Source organism: Lagopus leucura, unplaced genomic scaffold (genome assembly GCF_019238085.1).
Source record: "Lagopus leucura isolate 7727_CA_CO unplaced genomic scaffold, USGS_WTPT01 Super-Scaffold_100128, whole genome shotgun sequence".
Classification (NCBI taxonomy): Eukaryota; Metazoa; Chordata; class Aves; order Galliformes; family Phasianidae; genus Lagopus; species Lagopus leucura.
The window spans coordinates 96,774-110,709 of NW_024962331.1; the positions used below are offsets into that span (position 1 = coordinate 96,774).

Below are 13,936 nucleotides of genomic sequence, written 5' to 3' on the forward strand. Positions count from 1 at the left end.
ACTTACATTCCAGACGCAATTTAGTAAACAAGTATGACAGACCAAAGCAAACTTTTTCAGGTAACAAAGAAAAAAAATCTTAGTTATGGATTAGCATAATTTGCAACTCAACTCCAGTGTGTTCTGAAGTTCACTGTGCCTGATATGTCAAACCACTGGCTTGTGCCAGACAGCTGCACTCCACACACTGACATAGATTATCTCACCCAAACAGAAGTATTTTCATAGAATCTATGAATGGCCTGGGTTGCAAAGGACCACAGTGCTCATCCAGTTCCAACCCCTGCTACGTGCAGGTCGCCAACCAGCAGCCCTGGCTGCCCAGAGCCACATCCAGCCTGGCCTTGAATGCCTGCAGGGATGGGGCATCCACAGCCTCCTTGGGCAGCCTGTTCCAGCGCCTCACCACCCTCTGGGTGAAAAACTTCCTCCTCATATCCAACCTAAACGTCCCCTGTCTCAGTTTAAGACCATTCCCCCTTGTTCTATCACTATGAACCCACGTAAACAGTTGCTCCCCCTCCTGTTTATACGCTCTCTTTAAATATCGGAAGGCCACAATGAGAAATTTTTCCCTCACTGCATACACCATGCATAGAGGTATCTATGGATGTTATCCAAGCTTTAGTCACCACAAGGTTTTGAAAACCAGCTGATGAAGGTGACTGCCAACTCACCCTTCACTGGAGTGGTGCAGCACTGAAACCAAATTTCTTGTCATTAGTAAGTTTCTTTTCCCCTTAGAGAGGTTTTGTGTATGTGCGTGTTTTCTTTAAACCCACACTACTAGAAATGAACTGCTGCTATGAAAAGATCTGGAATTCCTGCTCTGCTGTCTCTCTCATGTATGAATTGCAAACAGGCACCCAGACAAGAATCTGCCAAAGACCAAGAGCCTGATAGTGCAAAAAGGCACTAGGGATGGGAATCACATGGGGATTTGGCAAGATATTGACATAACCAGGGCCCTCATCAGTTTTTTTGAGTTTTTTTGTTTGTTTGTTTGTTTGGTTTGGTTTTTTTTTTTGATTTTTTTTTTTTGTAAGAAAGATCAGTGCCTGCTGTCCTGAAAGGGAGGGTTCTCAGGCCCAGAGCATGCTCAGTGGTGCACACGAGCATCCTATCCTTCCAAGTAACAGGTACCAAAGCGCTCCAGAGGCAATGGCAGCCCAAGGGCTGCAGGCAGCCTTGGGGGACAAGAGCAGCTGCAGGAGAGGGGCTATCTGCAGGACTAACAGGCATTGAAATACTGCTGCTCTTTGCCATGCCTGTCATTCAAGCCTAAGCAGCTGAGCTGTCACTGCTGAGAGGGGCAAACAAAGCAGGGTTTGTTAGCATTCTGCTCACATCCTCCCACCCCATAGAGGAGCTGCCCCCTTCATACTTGAAAGAAAGAGTTCAAGCTATGGAACCAGCAGCTGTGGCAGATGGAAGGCACAAATGGTGCGGGGCCATGAAGATGATTAAGGGACTAAAGTGTTTTCATACGAGAGGCTGAGAGCATGAATGTTGTTTAGGCTAGGAAAAAAAGCTGGGGGAGGGGCAAGGAGATTATCAATGTTTATAAATAATGATGGTAGGGAATGAAGATAAAGCCAGACTCTTCTCAGCGGTATCCCGTGACAGAACAAGAGGAAACAGGCACAAATTAAGAGACATGCTGTTCCATCTGAGGACAAGAAAACACTTTTTTACCATGAGGGTGGCCAGATGCTGGAATAGCACATACAGAGAGGTGCTGGAGATTTCAGTTAGGCTGTGGAAGAGTTTTCCTTCCAATTTTTTAGAGGAGAAGCATCCACTGTCAGCCCACTGTCCACACATACAGGAATTTGAAACTGATATCTGAAAATCAGGACAGCAAAAGTCTGAGCTCTGCCCAGCTGGCTGCACTGGAGAGGTCTGCAGGATAAGGATGCTGTGCCTCAGCTGCTCAGAGGCAGCCCGGTGACAATGGGAAGAGACCAGGCCAGGAGGGCAGCACGCCTGCACTGGGCCACAGCACAGCCTTTTCTTCCTGAATGCCTTTCAGACCTACAGTTGCATGGATGCAGGCATGGCAGCCAAGGGAAGGCCAGCCATCCCAAAGCCCTTTGCTGGCTGCTCCCTCAGTACAGGCCTGCAGAAGAAGATTTAAACACATGGGCTGGAGCATCCCCTTCTTACAAAAACTACAACAGAAATTAGTGGTGTTGCAACCAACACTGCAGACAGTAACTGAAAACACCCTGGGCCATCACCATTGTCCATTAACTAGAGCTCCGTTATAGTGAAATGCACGCCTGGAAATCTCACCGCAAATGGGAGAACCCCTCATCTACATTTACTGTATGGAAAATATTCTCCTAAAGCTCATGAGAACTACCATCTTCAACTTGCCTGGAACAAACACAGGAACACCCCTATCTGACCACAGATCCCCATTCCTTGCTCAGCCCTCTCCAGTCCTGCTCACTCATTGCATACGTGAAATGAAATATCCTCTCCACCAGAAGAGTAAGAGCACAAGTAGCAAAACAAGAATGACACAGAAGACTCACAGGGGTGGCATTATTGCATATTTCGTATTATTCCCTATTATATTTCATCACAACACAGCCTGACTTGAGCTTTGCACCAAATAAAGACCTTCAGTTAGAGCTATACAGCAATATCAAAATTTCACCCTGATGACACAATTAACTGTGCTATTACAACGAACTGGGAAGGTTTAATTATTACAGAGTGCTTAATCTTGTATTTTTTGACAGTAACTTTAACACGAGATCATGATGACTGCTCCCTTTAGTTGCATAAGTTCCTCGCAGTCATTTCTAGATATAAGCAACTGAGTCATCTGCAAATTTAGCCACCTCCATTTTCATCTCAACTCCTTTTCTTATCATTAGCCTACCCACCAACTTTGTACTTAGTACAAAATCATGAAGCCCTTGTATTTCACTGCTGGATGTGCCACAGACTTGGATGTACATTTGTTTTCTGTCTCAGCTAGTTTCTGACTCCTGGCATCAGTTGTCTTTTACTCACACAAAGCACTTGCTGCATATCATACGTAAAATTTCATACATAAATGCCTCATTCATGACCTCACTGAAAGTTTCCAAGACAGAGAAGGGGTATTCTCCTCTTGCACAAGGATCACATTACTTACTATTGCTCAGAAGTAATGCACTTTCATTCTGAAGGACTGCAGAATGCATGCATAAAGCTTTTCTTCTACACGGCAGCTACCTTTTATACAGAAGTCAGCAGGAACTGCCCACAATGCATTACCCAATAACATCCCAGAGGTGACGAGCAACAGCTAGGCAATAGCAGAAGTGCTAGAGTTATTTCCAAGAGGCATTTCAGGACCTGCAGGCTGCATTCAAGCAGAGGAAGGAAAAGTCTATTTTCTTTTTTCCAGTTTTTAAGGAGGATATGTATGTGGCATAGAATCAGATTGGTTTTGTTCCAGGAAACCAAGCACCAAGACCTTGGCACTGGCATGAATTATCCATCCAGGGACATCTATGCATGCAAAGAGAGCCCATAAGAGAATGAAGGTCCTGACCCCGCTTTTAGCGCTCAAGCGAAGAGGACCATGCAGGGAGGTCAGCCTAGGCCGGAGCGCTGTGCTGTGCTTTAAGGTCACTATGTCACAAATAGATCGACCAAGAAAGAGATGGTCCTAGAAGCAGAGTGACAGCCCTGGAGGCCCTTGTGCTGCCAACATAGATCCTTGTATGTAAGGCGTATCGCCACTCTGACTGAAAGCACCCAGAAGGCCTGTTGCTGAACAGCAAAAGTCGGGCTGGCCTAAAGGCTAACGAGTATAGCTGCAGAGCTGCTGCTTTGCTTGCTTTCACCTTTCAGAACATCACATCTCAGATGTCATTCTGTTGATGATAGTTACAACTCGGTGGTATGACATAAGAGACCAATGGTCAGGTTAGCATTCCCAGGTTCTCATCTCATCTTTAGGTAGAGCTCTAAGGAGGCAGCTTTCCAGGGAGGCTGTGGTGAACTCAGCCAAACCCCAACAATCTGTGTATAAGGGCCAGAAAAACGATTAAAGGACAGGCATACCTCTGATGCAGGGAAAGCTGAAACAGCTGGGACTGTTTAGCCTGAAAAAGAGACCTCGTCAGTGCCTGCAGGTATCTGATGGGGGCACGCAGCCTGCATTACGCAGCTCATAGGACCCTGGTATGAACAGGACGTAGACTGTTCATCTGACCATAGACACCAATCCTGGCACATCCAGGGAGCATTCTTTATTCCTCTTTACCTTTCTTATCTTCCTACACCCTTCGCTTCCTTCACCCCTGGGATTATTTGGGATTAATAGGCCAGGTTGCACCTGTAAAGCAAACATCAATAGGCCCTAGATTGTTCTTTGGGTCAGTTCCTTTTGCAGCAAAGAGCTGAGCCTTGGGACACATCATCTTCCTGATGCCCTGTGAAATAAAGGTTCATTTTTTATGACAGTCAAAGCATACAAGAGGGTTCTCAGGGTGCATGCATTTGCATAATTAACATGAGCTACTGTGAGCTGAAAGGCTGCCATTTCTTCATTCTAAAATGGCGCCGTAACACTGAGGTGATCACCGACTCTCTCATTCTGCAGCTACAAAGCCTTCAACTGCAGCTCCTTCAGTGCTCACAAAAAAAAAAAAAAAAAAGAAAAAAAAAGAAAAAAAAAGATCCAGCCCCAACTGGGGTCCATTCAGAGAAAATGAAACAATATATTCATTCACAAATGCTCCAGAACTGAAACAAGAGCAACAAGCTGCATCTCCTTGGGAGAGAGACAGATTACTGAGCAGGATCCTGCTTCCTATCCCCTCTGTGCAAACACACTTCCTTACCACCTACTGCAACACAGACCCAGCCCTGCCCAAGGAAACCCCTGCATCGTTCAGAGAGAAGAGTAAGCATTCTTTCTGGAAGCACTGTCCTAAGCACTACACCTGACAGGCACACGGCTGCTGAAGCTCCTTCCTCCAGCAAGCAAACCAAACAGCATACAGCCAGCACGACCAGTTCTGGCTGGAGGAGATTTGGAAGCTCTGCCAGCAAGTCAGATGGGCTCAGGAATTAAAAAAAAAAATAAATGGGAAGATCGCTTTGGCTGCCAGCACGCACACCAGCAAAGTCACAGCTCAGTGCTCCTTCACCTACAGGCTGACTGCTTCACATGGGCATCCTTGCTGTACTGCAGCAGTCACAGGTGGGAGGGCTGTCTGCCCTCAGTGCAGGCTTTGATGCTTCCACAGCTGTGAGCAGGCAAACGGTGGGCTGCCACAGCCCCAAAAGCACAAACAGGAGTTTGTTATGGAGCAGCATGAGGAAAGCTCCACACAGCTATCCTGTTGCCTGTATGCTCAGAGCATGCATGAGGAGAATCCTCAATACATTTAACAAGAAATCACTCCACAGAGGAGTGGGCTGAGAAGACTTGAATGCCTGGTAGGGCATTTGTGGTGGATTCTAGAAAAAAAGGATTCTGGGAAAATTCTATTTTAAAGAACTGTCATTCCCTTTCGGGGGACAGAGGGAAGGAGCTGCTGTAAGCAGAACATCTCTGCTGCAGTGCCTGGCCCTGTGCAAGCAATAGCAACTGCCACAAACATGGCACATAAAGCAAAGAGCCATATCTCATTCTCATCTGACCTTTAGAGGACAAGCAGGAGTCTAGAAACTGCCAGCATCAGCCTGGCTGAGCAAAGTAGGCAGCTTCTGCTTCTGGGAACTCAGCCACGCAGAAAACAGCCACCTTCAGATTGTGAGTTACGGCCAGAATGCATCTCCACGCAGGAGGAAGGGAACCTGGGCAGCTCCTCAGATGCTGAAGGACAGAGCACAGCTCACAATCTCCATTAGCTCCCACAAGCTGCAAATTAGAGCCCAAAGCTGACACAGCACTTATGTAAAAAATCATTTAACTAATGATCTGTTTTAACTAATATTTTAACTTCAAAGCAAAATACTAAGTTGTTCAGATTACAACAGAATATTTACTTGAACAAAATATCAGCTAAAATTACTGATAAAAGCAGTTACTTTTTTTTTCCTTTTTCTTAAAATAGTAGCAATTGCTGCTATTTTAAGAATATACATCAGTTTTCACTCTCTTTTCTCTCAAAAATTTGAGAAAATTCTTCTCAGGATATTCTATTTATATACATATAATCCCACAGAAAATCCCAGCTCCTCTTTCTGTCCAAGAAAACAGCTGCGTTGGGTTCAGCACACATTCTGATAGAGAAGACATAATAGGGTCACCACACTCCACCAGTTTAAAACTCTGTTCTTTCTTACCGTGATGACTTTGCTCTCTGGGTCACCTTTCTATTCCTCCTGACCGCCCCACGCACCCTCCAGTTCAGCACTGCCCATGCCTACAACCAAGGCAATGCCTTCATCCCAGCCCCGCTGTGCTACAGAGAAGCATTAAGGAAATGGGAGGAGCACGGACGTCTGTCTCCATCCTTGCATCCATGGAGGGACACAGCCCACGAGAAGGTGGCACAGAGGGCTGCGCTTGGCCACTTCCCTCGGGAGATCGGCAACCTCAGCATGAGCCACTGCCTGCCCAGGAAGGAGCAGGACCTCCCAGCCCCTTGGCTGACCTCAATCTCTTCTGTACACACAGTGGAAATGCTCACTGGCACAGAGATGCAAACAGGAGCATCGCACATCTGTGTCCTAAACACCAGCCCACACGGTGAGCATCTTTGCTCCTTCCTTCTGCAGCTCTAAGTGTCATTTAAGCTTTCTAGAGTGACTCAGCAGCTGAGAATGATGAGGTACTGGTATCAGATAGCATGAAGTACTGTATGTGTGAGGTTTTACAGAAGTTTCAGGATAGTGTAACTACCAGAACACATATAGATATGATCACCCTACTCTGCTCAGCACTTGTCAGGAGACAGCTGGAGTGCTGTGCCCAGGTATGGTCCCCATAGTTCAAAACAGTGTTTGGAGAGACTGGAGAGGGACTAAAGGAGGTGCAGAAAGATGAGGGAAAGGCTGGAGAACCTGCCCATGCTGCAGGAGAAAGGCTTTTTCACCTTCAGAGAAGGCTCAGAGAGGTCCTCATCACCGCATGCACAGTACATAAAGGGCAGCCACAGAGAGGACAGATGCTCTGTCTTCACATACGACCACACAGAGAGGACAAATGGCAACAGCTACAGGTTGCACTGGGAGGGCTTTGGTCCTAATGAAATAAACTTCTTTACAATGAGAGCAATCAGTCATTGGAACAGCCTCCTCAGAGATACAGTAGAATCCCCATCACTGGAAGTTTCCAGGATGCAGTTAGATGGAGTGATAGATTGTCTCATCTCTTTTTCCACAAAAGGTTGGACCTGATGATGTTTTGGTATCCCTCCCAACCTCTATGACTGTGACTCTTAGTATTAGGACACCGAATCACATAATGAGAATCATGGCAGCACTGAATTAAGACCCCGTGAATGTGGAGCAGGAAATGCCTCAAATGAAGCTACTCAAGGGAAACAGAGTCAAAGCGTGAAATGAAATGATTATGGTAACACTAAACAGGACAGAGAAAGGGGGAAAAAAAGCTGTCAATGGAACTAAGCAGTCATTAGGGTCAGAAAATAAGTTGGTGAAAGAAGTAGACAGCAACAGTTTGAAGACAATGGGAAAGCACAGCACGTTAAATGAGTTACTGTCAAAACCAGCAGTGTGGAGATCAACACAATGCAAGAGGGGCACAAACTGGTGTGAAGAAGAAAAGTCTGGAATTGTTTCCAGAAGGACCATTGCCAGGTCTGTCAGGATGGAAAGCATGGAGGCGCGCGAAGGAACACTCAGGTTTCCACTGGTGGATCTAAATGAAGGTGCTTAAAAACTTCCCTTGCCATAGTGCCACTTCTCAGCACAACTGACTGTGCTTTAGGGTAAGGACGGGCTGTGCAAGAGGAGTGACTGCCTTCCCACAAAACACCAAGAAGATGAACCAGCAATTAGGCAAGAGGTGGAAGGGAAACATTTAAGGTATGGCAGGCAGTTGCCATTTGCTACATCTCAAGAGATACTCTCTCCAGTCAATTGCCTGTGCTTTACTGTCTTGCCTGAGATATTGTCTTGCCATCTACAGCTCCTCTCCCAGGCAACTTCTATTTCTATACTGCGCCAGCTATAGCAACCATCTCACTGCTTTTTAATTGCACATACTGTCTCACTTTTATGCTAAAGAGCAATTTGATAGCCCAGCCACTTTAGAACTGCTAATTGAAGGCAGATGTTCACTTTGGAAGCAGTTGTATCTATTTTCAGAAGTTACCATTCTAACCATTTGTTAAATGTCCCTCAGCTGGAAGCTGCTCCACAGTTAAGCTGCATTAATAAGATGAACATTTTTTTTTTTTTTTCTCTAATTTGCCAGGTGCAGAATCAGCCTGGAGAGATGCTGTTCCCTGCAGCAGCTTTGCTGACTCAAGCTCTCCCTGCATCCTTGGCTGTGAAATAATGAAGTATTCACACGAATCAAGAACACAGCTCTGCATAATGGCATTATTTCCATCTGTGAGGAGCTGGAGGTATAGCTTATGAAATGACTCCACTAAAGCCCCACAAGGAAACCCAAGCACACCTTAAAACATCGCTCAACAGTCATCCTCACTCCACCACCCCCAGTGGACTGATAGATGGTCCCTTTGAGGAGATGGTCATCCTAAGAAGCTTTTCTTCTCTCTCAGCTGACTGTATTGAAGATGACCTGCTGAACGCAGTCTCTATTTAAGACACAGTTATGAAACCACCTGCAGACTGCACGTACAGCAGTGATAAAGCACCAAAGCCTGCTTTCTGCCAGTGCTTGAGTAAAAAGCACCCATCCTCTGCCAACACCCCTCCTAGTTGCGTTTTGGCTCTGCACTCCTGGATCTTGTTACCACTTCGTAAATTCTCTGCATGATCTGGATTCCTGGGATTTGATTCACAGCATGGAGTACAGTAATAATGAATATGGTACAGAAAGATACCTTAAAGGTTGCAGCTTCAAGGCCACCAGTCCATTCTGTAAGCAAATGCAGGGCTTGCCTGTTCAGAACGGAGAAGAGAAACACTTGAGAGAAGCCAAGGAGAGCCTGCACTGAGCTCACTGAAGTCGCGCTCCATAACTGGAGTCCCTTCTTAGTGCTATCAAGCCTAGCCACACCTTTCAGTTTGCAGTCTGCACTGTGCAATCAGGGACTGCACTTACAAACCTGGGAAAATAAGGAGGACTGGAGCAGACCTCTGACATCAGGAGCACATTCGTCTCAGAGCCCTACACTTGTTTGGCTCTCTCAGAGCTATGCAGGCACAGACCCCTTCCACAGTCCCACACATCCCATTTCTTTGAAGACTGCCTTTGCTTTAGAACATGGATGAGCGGCATGAAAGAATCTTCCTAACAATTAAAACTCCCATGCAAATCTAGCAGTCGGGATCCGAGTAAAAACACCCAGTGTTTGTACTCAACAGCCTGAAAGTTGCTTCTTCAAAAAGATGCCACGTATTTATTTGAAGTAATTTACTTCCTATGCAACCTGTAGAGTGCTCTCAGTTTGGGGGGCGCGCCCCCCGGTACCACAGTTAACCCTCCCACTCTGTTTAGGAGGCTCTTCAGAGCACAGAACTAGCCAGACAGGAGGTGAATCGCTGACTGTGTGCCCACTTTTCCTCCAAGATCAATATTAGTACCTGATGACAGACTGACATTTCCGAGGCAACGTTAAAAGCAAAGATATTAAGGGCCTTTTCCTTCTAGTTTGTTCCTCAATTATTTAAGAATTTGGCAATGGCACTTAGCAGAGAATGGCACAAACATGATGGTCATATCCCAGTGAAACAAAGGACGTGGAAAAGCTATTCAGGTAAAATCTTTTAACTGAATCTCTTAACTTGAAAGTTGGTAGATGAAACAAAGAGATCTAGACTTGCCAGTTACACTCCCATGCTTTTTTTTTAAACCACCATTTATTTGTCCCTATGGTATTTGTGAAAAATAGCACCCAATATTTACAGCTTTAATTTTTTCACTGGAAGTCAAAATAGACTTTTCTCAAGACTACCGACATGGAAATACATTCCCCAGTGCACTGATCAGTGCCTGTAGATCAGTTCTCCTCCTCTTTCAACTTCCCCTCCAGAGCCTCAAAGTTCACCAAACTCAAAAAAACATTTCTTGTACTGAAGAATGCTAAAGTCACACAAAATCTTATTCACCCCAACCTATTGTGAAAACAGGGCACGAAGGAGTTTCTGGTTAATCTTGCAAAAGATTTCACAAGAAGGCCCATAAAAGACATGTATAGAGAGAGATGTGCCTGTTATCAGAATGTCCTGTTGAACATTAAAGCCTACCCCATCTCTGACTCACGGTCTTCTTCCCATTTGAGATTCTCAGCCTTCGTCCCTGGAGAGGCACCATTCAAGCATTTATTTTCTAAAGTCTCATTTCTATCGAAACACAGAAATTGGGGTGATGATGCTTTTTTGGAATGTACAAGTGGATCCAAACTGTATTCCCCACTAAAAAAACAAACAAACAAAAAAAAAAACACACCACACAAAAAGATGCTAACTGAACACTATAATATCCATTTGAGGAATTGACCCAGCAAGATTCAGAGGCTGTCTCTGAGCTTACAAACGTGCTGGCCAAGGACACCAATGCTCACATTTATTTGTGGATGAAGCCTAGGAGGGGCAGAGGCTTCCTTGCTAGTCATAACTAGCAGACACCAATTGGCCGCATGCGAGGAGATGGAAGCACAGCCTGAGTGGCTGTAAGTGGTGACTGCCCAGATGGCAGCCAAAAAGCACCAACTTGGATCACCTTCCTCTCCTACCCCACAGTTCTCACAAAATCTGTTGAAATTCATCACCTTTAATATTCTACCAAACAAGAAAATGCTTGTTCTAGGCAAAGACAAAGTGCATAAATTTGTAAGAGGAATCCACAGAACTCATCCAAGCAGCTCAACTTCACTCAACCTGTAACCGTTTCAAGATTTTTGAGAGTAGGAAAAACAATCCTTTGTTCCTCCCCCCCGACTCATTTTTAAATATGCACATAAAACTTTTTCTCTTCCCTCCCATTCCCAGAGATGATCCATCAGCCCAGCAACTGCTGTCTCCCAACCCTTCCCAGGTACTTCTGCATAGCAAACACTGTACACCTAGAAGGCACACCCCTCCATTTTGTCACTACTTGTCACTGGAACTGGGAAGTTCCGGTATGTTAGCTAGGACACCGTGTCTTCCATGTTTTCCCATAGCATCCTCTTTTGAAGGCCTGCAGGCCTCTCCCTCCTACCCATCAATGGAAGCCTGTGATAATGCACACGGCGTACTGGACTGCGCTTGCCAAGTGGGCAGTAGATCTCTGACACACACCAAGGTATGCTGCTGCATCCTTATTCGGCCGTTTGTTATTCTTCTGTGAGATACAGCTATCCCAGAGTTACCATGTATGCTTTGCATAAGAACACACACATATGAGCACAAGGCCATGTCCCACAAAAGCTCATGCTGAGGAACTCCTTTTCCACCCTCAGCCAGGTGCCCAGCCTCCCTCCTTCAGATGAGGTCCTCTGCAGTACTGGTTTGCACGCGCAGCTTGCTCGCCTTCATCGAGAACAACCCATGCTGGCTAATGCTCACTGTATCCGTGAGCTCAAGTCCATCACGCAGCCCCATTTCAGCTGAGAACATCACTAGGGAACACAGACAGAAGGAAGAACGGCAAAATGATGCAATAGGACATTCCTCTTATGGATTATCTCATCAGGAACAAAACTACTGCAGACCGGGCCTCAACAGAGCAAAGAAAAGGAGGGGAGAATAAAAGGGTTCCTAGCTGCTATACAACCGCTGTTTGCTGAAGGAAACATAAGGACAGACACACAGCCTGGATGCAACTGACCAGACAGAGCAGTCAAGGAGACAGGGAGGATACTGACCTTATGCAGCAAAAAGTCCCTTACCTCATTGGAAGAAACAGGAACCCCCATCATTCTGGAGAAGCGCCCAGCCTGCAGGGCTGCTCACAGTGGGACCGGAGATACTGGGAATAGAAGCAGCCGCATCTCTGAGATCACAGTTTAAACTGGAGCTTGTTTTTTCTGCAGTCATAAGCCAGCAGGCACCAGCTGCAGAATTTGCCGCAGTGTGTGTGCGTGTTCCTGCGTGCGCGAGTGTGCAGCAGCCACGCTCCTCCCTCCGAGCTCACTGTGATAAATATGTCCCAGCTCCCTCCTCTTTCTCCTTCCTACATCACTGCGAGTCCAGCCCGACCACTCTCAGCCCCCACACACAGCAGCCCTTCTCTCCTCTATTAAGAAAGCTTTTGTTGGCATCACCGCTGACTTTAACTGCTCCCCTCGGTCAGTGAAGTTCACCTCTCCTCCCTCACAGCCACAGCAGCACTCAGAACAGAGATCAGAAGATATACAGACAATCAGCAGCCTGGTATGCCCAGCCCTGCACCAGCTTCTCTCTCTTTCTCCAAACACCGTAGATAAAAAGCCCTATTTTAAAATGCTTCAATGAATATCAGCACTAGCGTTCAGATGATTTAATCCTTTAATGAGATGTTCATTAGGTGCAATTCTAAGGGATGCCAAAGATATACTACAAAAAACACAGCACATGTGTCACAGCACTGATGATGCACCTTCTCCCCACCTTAAAATGGGAGAAGCTGCCCTCCACAGCAGGGTGGGGGACAACAAAGAACCGCTCCCAGGAAAAAGAAAGTACTTTACTGTTTTCACTTCTAAAGCAAGAAATGCTTCCCTGTAGCCTGCTAGGACAAACACCCACTTCACCCCCGGCCACATCTCTTCTCTGCTGCCCTAGAAAGACTGCATCACATTCTAAAAGACCCTTCCTCCCCCACCCAGCTGCAAGTTTGGATGCTTTGTGGTTTCTCATCCTGGAAGAACACAGCTTGGAGCAGCTCAGAGCCAGACTTCAGCGCTCCTCACATGTGGGCGTGCAGCACCGAAGGGAAAAGGAACGTCAAGAGCGTCCCTGGACCTCTCTTCCCTCGAACCAGCGGTGAGGGTTAACAGCCCTCCCCCTCCCGCTAAGCACCGGCCACATTTCAGCATCAGTACTGGGTACGGCGTCAGCGGCTGTCACAGGGCCGGGTCCAAAGGCAGCGCCCAGGAGACGCCTCCACCGCCCTCTCCCCTCTCGAGGCGCCCACCGGGGCGGGGCGCAGCGCCGCACCTCCCGACAAGCTGAACGCCCCTCCAGATTTTCTTCTGGATTCATCTCGATCCTTCCTTCTCCGCGCTGATGACACGAGAGCAGCAAACAGCTGAGCAGCCGTGGAATTCAGCCGGCTCCTACACTCAATCCGCGAGCAGCCGAGAGGGGTGATGTCCTCACACAGACCGTGAATCCGAGCTCCACCTGCGGCCGCCTCGCACTCCGGCCATCGGTTCTCCCCCCCGCCCCCCAGTGGTCCCCCTCCACCACTCTCCTCCGCCTCCCAGTGAGGTGAGCGCACAGGGATGTAAAAGCGCATCTCCTGCGGACGGCTCAGGGGAGATATCCGCCCGCACAGGCAGCGGGCAGCAGTCCCAGAGCGCCGCGCCGGGCAGCCCCCCGGCAACCCTCCGTTCCCGGGCACCCATCGCGCAGCCCGGGCCGAAGGGCTCTCTTGGCAGCCTCAAACAACCCCCGACCGAGAACAAAGCGTTACTGCCCCCAACAGCGCGAGGGGCTTCTCACGGATCGCAGCCCGCAGCCTCCACTGCCCGCCCGAGCCACGGAGCCCCCGGGAGGGGCCGCGCACGTACCATCGTCTCCCGGCTCAGCTGCGGATGCCCGGAGAGCCGCAGCGGCGCGGACACCGGCGAGCTGCGGCGCGCAGCTGCTGTGTCAGGGCGAGCCGAGGGAGGAGCCGCCCGGCCCCCGCCCG

General features: G+C 47.6%; 1 protein-coding gene across 3 annotated transcripts in view; it reads right to left on the reverse strand.

The window, feature by feature from the left end:
* The window catches only part of MAP1A (microtubule associated protein 1A), a 54,923-nt gene that overhangs the window by 17,370 nt on the left and 23,617 nt on the right, over positions 1-13,936 (reverse strand). The window contains exon 1 of one of the 3 annotated variants that reach the window (XM_042887978.1): positions 13,815-13,842. The exons of the other annotated variants lie outside the window; for them this stretch is intronic. The gene's annotated coding sequence lies outside the window, so the exon portion shown is untranslated. Of the gene's footprint in view, positions 1-13,814; positions 13,843-13,936 lie in introns of those variants that run through there. 3 annotated transcript variants of the gene reach the window in all.